Source organism: Triticum urartu, unplaced genomic scaffold (genome assembly GCF_056163025.1).
Source record: "Triticum urartu cultivar PI428250 unplaced genomic scaffold, HENAU_Tu73 scaffold1, whole genome shotgun sequence".
NCBI classification, from domain to species: Eukaryota; Viridiplantae; Streptophyta; class Magnoliopsida; order Poales; family Poaceae; genus Triticum; species Triticum urartu.
The window spans coordinates 9984190-9991122 of NW_028259461.1; positions in this window are offsets into that span (position 1 = coordinate 9984190).

Here is a 6933-nt window from a genome sequence, read left to right on the forward strand (position 1 = left end):
AGATATTATTTATTCTAGTATCTGGAACACGAAATAGATAGAGTGGATCAAAAAAAAATGGAACTATGATTCATACTCACTATTAAGACCTCGCAACCAGACTGAAAAATTCAAGTAGTTCTTAAATAAAAATAAAAAAGAAATTTTCTTCCTTCCAATTTTGTTTGCCCAAAAGACAACTTTTTTTCTCTCGATTTTGTCGAGTCATTACACTGATTCAATAAATGATTATCAAGCGGTTCTTATTCGAAGAACCCTTGCCTTTTGTTTAGCTTGAGACTAAATCATCGTGGCTCTAGTATGAATCTAAGGTTTTAATTGAACTGATTCATAGGATCTCAACAAGATAATTTCTATATTACGCATAAAAAAACAAATCCTTTATAGGGAAGAGAAAAGTCAAGAAGCCTCTAATGACCAACATAAGGGAAAGGAAGAAAGAAAGACGCGCCAACTTGAGATTTTTTGGCATTATCATCACAAAGAAGATATTCCGGATTTTTCTTATTTGATATCTTCAAGGCAAATCGACCCAATTCAGTGGCTGATGAAGTTTTGAACCTTTTTTCTAATATTCGTTGAAAATTTTTGTGTTTCTGCTTGAGCCGTACGAGATGAAATTTTCATATACGGCTCTTAGAGGGGGACTCGGGTTAGTTACCTATCTCAATAAAGTATATGATTGGTTTGAGGAACGTCTTGAGATTCAGGCAATTGCAGATGATATAACTAGTAAATATGTTCCTCCCCATGTCAACATATTTTATTGTTTAGGGGGAATTACACTTACTTGTTTTCTAGTACAAGTCGCTACCGGTTTTGCTATGACTTTTTACTACCGACCAACCGTTACAGAGGCTTTTTCCTCGGTTCAATACATAATGACCGAGGCCAACTTTGGTTGGTTAATCCGATCAGTTCATCGATGGTCAGCAAGTATGATGGTTTTAATGATGATCCTGCATGTATTTCGTGTGTATCTCACAGGGGGATTTAAAAAACCCCGCGAATTAACTTGGGTCACAGGTGTGGTTTTGGCTGTTTTGACTGCATCATTTGGTGTAACTGGTTATTCTTTGCCTTGGGATCAAATTGGCTATTGGGCAGTCAAAATTGTGACAGGTGTACCTGACGCCATTCCGGTAATAGGATCGCCTTTAGTGGAGTTATTACGCGGAAGTGCTAGTGTGGGCCAATCCACTTTGACTCGTTTTTATAGTTTACATACCTTTGTACTGCCTCTGCTTACTGCCGTATTTATGTTAATGCACTTTCCAATGATACGTAAGCAAGGTATTTCGGGTCCTTTATAGGGAAGGCATATCATAGAGAATTATAATTATCATATATCATATCGGGTAGGTTTTGGTATTTCATTGCTACAAGCATGGGTTATTGTAAAATAACACATGTCATTTGGATACTTCTCTTCAACTCCAAAGTATTTTTATACAATACAAATAGTTGAAGTTAATTTTACGAAAGAAAAAAGGCGGATTATGGGAGTGTGTGACTTGAATTATTGATTTGGCCATGCAGATAAAGAATTGGATCTGCCACATTAGAATTCACAACCAAAGGTGTCTCCGCATCCAATCAACATGTAAGTCCCCTACCTAGGAAGGATAGGCTGGTTCACTTGAGGAGAATATCTTCTATGATCATACCGCAACCATGTCATCCATGAACAGGCTCCGTAAGATCCCATAGAGTAGAAATGGAATAAGTCATGTGACATGATCCAGTTCTCTATTTATTACACTTACCTTTTTATTATAGTATGGAAATGCATTCATTTTCTTTGCATCGATTGTGATCCGCAATACTATCGGAGTAAAAGAAGGGATCTAAGGAAGAATGTAGGCTAAACTTTTTGATTTTTTATTAGTAACAAGTAAATATTTTGTTTGGAGGTAAGAAACTTGCGATATTGAGGGGATAAATACCAACTAATCAAGAGACATGAGACAATCCACAAAGCAATTGATCATGATCAAATTTGTAAGCCCACTTGGATATTGAGCATTTACCCATAAGAATAGGATTATTTTCAATGAGTAGTTGTAGGTGCAACTTCGGAAAAGAGAATCTGATAAAGCTTTTCTTGCCTAGAGTCATTGAGTCATTATAAACCTTAATTCTATTAAGGATCTTCCGCGGTCTTATTTCTTTCACTCTTGCTCGAGCCGGATGATGATAAATTCTCATGTCCGGTTCCTTTGGGGGATGGATCCTAAAGAGTTCACCTATCCCAATAACAAAGAAACCAGACTTAAATGATCCTGTATTAAGAGCTAAATTAGCTAAAGGGATGGGACATAATTATTACGGGGAACCCGCATGGCCCAACGATCTTTTATATATTTTTCCAGTAGTAATTCTAGGTACTATTGCATGTAATGTAGGTTTAGCGGTTCTCGAGCCATCAATGATTGGTGAACCGGCAGATCCGTTTGCAACTCCTCTGGAAATATTACCCGAGTGGTACTTCTTTCCCGTGTTTCAAATACTCCGTACGGTACCCAATAAGTTATTGGGCGTTCTTTTAATGGTTTCTGTGCCAACAGGCTTATTGACAGTACCTTTTCTAGAGAATGTCAATAAATTCCAAAATCCATTTCGCCGCCCAGTAGCTACGACCGTTTTTTTAATCGGTACTGTAGTAGCTCTTTGGTTAGGTATTGGAGCAACATTACCCATTGATAAATCATTAACTTTAGGTCTTTTTTAGATATTTTTTGATTCATTCAACCGTGAAGTACCATAGGTATCTAGGAAATAGTTACTTCCAAGTGAATCTTCCCTAGATACCTAAAATCCATTTTATTATGATCCATTTCGCGAAAATATAGATTGTACCAAAGATGCTAAATTGTTTTCTTTTTATTCTAACTCGAAAAAGAAGAAGAAAAAAAATTGCAATGGATTTAAAACGAGAGTTTATTCTTAAGTAAATCAATTGGGAGATGCTTCTCTAGAGTGTCCCATATATGTTTTCTATCTTCCATACGAAAACTGTCAATTCTCAGAAGATCTTCTTCAGTCTTACTCAAAAGGTCCAATAGTGTATGTATATTGGCCCTTTTTAGACAATTATACGTTCTAGAAGTCAATTCTAATTGATCAATAAAAATACAATTCAATGGAATTCCTTTTTTGTTTTTCTTTAGATTAGTTAATCTTTTTTGAAAAGTAAAAAGGGGTGGAGTAAACCTGTTTTTATTTTCTTCGAAACTAGCGCCCTCTTCCTCCGCGTGTAGAAAAGGAAGAAATAAATCAATCAAATTACGAGAAGCCTCATAAAGTGCTTCCTTAGGGGTTAAACTTCCATTAGTCCATATTTCTAGAAAAAGTATCTCGTGTTTTTCATTTCCATTCCCACAAGAAAAAATACTATAATTCACATTTCGAACAGGCATGGATACAGCATCTATAGGATAACTTCCATCTTGATAGTTCTTTCTGAGTTCTGTCTGATATCCACGATCTCTCTTGATCTGTAAATCAATACAGAAATCAATGGGCTCTGTCAAGTTAGCTATAGGTTGTGCCGTATCAACGATTTCTACGGAAGGCGGTAAGATGATATCTTGAGCAGTTATGTATCTAGGACCTTTGACGCAAATGGATGCGTCTCTAACTCCATAGAGATTACTTCTCAATACAATTTCTTTCAAATTTAGTAAAATTTCTTGTACGGATTCTTCAATACCTGCTATTGTAGAATACTCGTGCGGCACGCTCCCAAATTTTGCACGTGTGATACATGTTCCTTCTATTTCTCCAAGTAAAGCTCTTCGCAAGGCAATACCGACGGTGTCCGCTTGACCTTTTCTAAGCGGGGACAGAATGAAACGACCATAATAAAGGCGCTTACTATCTACTCTTGATTCAACACACTTCCACTGTAGTGTTTGAGTGGATCCTGCTACCTCCTCTCGAACCATAATAGACTAGTATTATTATTTTATCATTGAATCGTTTATTTCTCTTGAAATGAAAGTTGAAAGCGGGTTAATTCTTTTACAGACGTCTTTTTTTAGGCGGTCGACATCCATTATGCGGCATAGGTGTTACATCGCGTATACAACTTAATCGCACACCACTTTTAGCAATGGCTCGTAATGCGGCATCTCTTCCACTACCAGCGCCCTTTACCATAACTTCTGCTCGTTGCAAACCTACTGTACGAATAGCATCTACTGCTGTTCTTTGACCAGCATAGGGTGATGCTTTTCTTGAGCTTTTGAATCCACAAGTACCGGCCGAGGACCAAAAAACCACCCGACCTTGTGGGTCTGTAACAGTTATAATGGTATTGTTGAAACTAGCTTGAACATGAATAACCCCTTTTGTTATTCTACGTGCACTCTTCCGTAAACTAAAACGTGCATTCCTACGTAAACCAATACGCACTTTCTTACGTGAACCAATTTTTGGTATAGCTTTTGCCATATTTTATTATCTCATAAATATGAGTTAGAAATAAAAAAAAGAAAAAAAGATACAAAGATATCCGTTTCAGGGTAAAATAAACCCTTTACTTTAATTATTTTAAATGAAATTATTTTATTTGGAATTGGAACATTTCCGCGGGTACTTTTTTTTACTTTTTAGAAAGTAAAGTTCTTTTTCGAAAGATTACCCCTGTCTTTGTTTATGCTTCGGATTAGAGCAAATGACTCTAATTCGTCCACGCCTACGAATCAGTCGACATTTTGTACAAATTTTACGAACGGAAGCTCTTATTTTCATATTTCCGTATCCTTTTTTAAACTATGAATCTAATCTTTGGAAAAAATAAGTCTCTTCGCTTGAATTTTAGAACTTAGAATTTATTACCCTAGAAAAAAAAAGAAAAACCTAATCCTTTGAATCTTTGGTATCCTTCAAATCTTCGCTATCCTTCAAATCTTCGCTATCCTTCGAGTCTTCGATACGCTTCGAATCCTTATGGGGAAGTCTATAAATTATACGTCCCTTGCTTGAATCATAACGACTTACTTCAATTTTGACCCTATCCCCCATCAGTATTCGTATAGAACTAGACCGTATCTTTCCTGAAATATAGCCTAGGATGATGGTGTCATTCTCTAGCCGAACGCGGAACATTCCATTGGGTAGGGCTTCCGTAACTAAACCTTCGAAAGTTACTTTTGCTTCTCTCGGGTTTTTTTTTTCTCTCCTATTTTTTTTTTCTGTCATATTTTTTTTCTCCTATTTTTCTATTTTTATTTTAAAAATAGGAAGGGCGAGATAGAATTCGAGCACTATAGGCGGGGCGATTACCATATATAACATAAGACTTCTCCCCCAATTCTGTTTAGTCGAGCTTCTCGATCTGTCATTATTCCTCGAGAAGTAGAAAGAATAGCAATTCCCATTCCACCCAAAACTTTAGGAATTCCTTGATAGTTGGTATAAATTCGTAAGCCGGGTCGGCTGATACGCTTTAAAAAGGTTCTTGTTCTATATATTCCTTTTATAGTCTTTCTCTTTTGATGTCGCAAAGTTGAAACCAAGAAATATCTGTTACGTTCCTGATGTTTCCGAACACTTTCAATAAAACCCTCTCGTAGAAGTATTTTAACAATGTTTTCGGTAATATTTGTAGATACTACTCGAACTGTTCCTTTTTTATTCATGTCCGCATTTCTTATAGAGGTTAGTAAATCAGCAATAGTGTCCTTGCCCATAAGACTCTAATTCTAGGTTCCTCCTAATTTTTCTATAATCAACATGTTTTCTTTTTTTTTTTTTCATTTTGGATTTTAAAACATATACGTAAAACACAATCTACTAAATTAATTCTTTGGTCTCAATTTCGCCTACTAGTATTTATAATACTTCAGGAGCTAATGAAACTATTTTGGTAAAATTCAATTCTCTCAATTCCTCGGCAATCGCGCCAAAAACTCGAGTTCCTTTTGGATTGCCTTTTTGATCAATTATAACCGCAGCATTGTCATCATAGCGGATTATTATACCGTCTTCGCATTTGAACTCTTTACATGTACGTACAATTACAGCTCGAATTACTTCGGATCTTTCTAGAGGCATTTGGGGCAATGCGTCTTTGATTACAGCAACAATAACATCACCAATACGAGCATATCGCTGATTACCAGCAGCTCCTATGACTCGAATACACATCAATTTTCGAGCTCCACTATTATCTGCTACATTTAAAAGGGTCTGAGGTTGAATCATATTATTTTGATTTCAATTTGTTATTTCAATGCAAAAGGATGAAAGAAATATTGTCTTTCCAGAAAGAAAAACCGAGCATTTTTTTTTATCTTCCATACCCCTTTTAGGGTTCTATATCTCTAATCGAATAAATTGACTTCGTATGGGCATTTTACTGGCAGCTATGGAGATAGCTGCTCTAGCTACAGTTTCAGATACTCCCCCCATTTCATAAAGTATACGACCAGGTTTAACAACGGATACCCAATATTCGGGGGACCCCTTTCCCGAGCCCATACGTGTTTCCGTGGGTCTTAGTGTAACCGGTTTGTCGGGAAATATACGTACCCATATTTTTCCACCACGACGTGCATATCGTGTTATTGCTCTTCGTCCTGCTTCTATCTGTCTCGCCGTGATCCAAGCGGGTTCAAGTGCTTGAAGAGCATATCTACCAAAACAAATACGATTGCCTCGGCAGGATTTTCCTTTCATTCTTCCTCTATGTTGTTTGCGAAATCTGGTTCTTTTGGGGTTATAGTCGATGGTTCTCTTTCTTAGTTCCATCTCTACTGCAAAACTGGACATGAGAGTTTCTTCTCATCCAGCTCCTCGCGAATGGAATCAGAAAGCATGTAAATTTCTCTAATTCATAATATTCCAAAATATTACGGTACGGATAGATACACATTAATAGATAATAGAAAAAGTTCGGTTTTTTTTATATTGAATTTGTTAAAACAG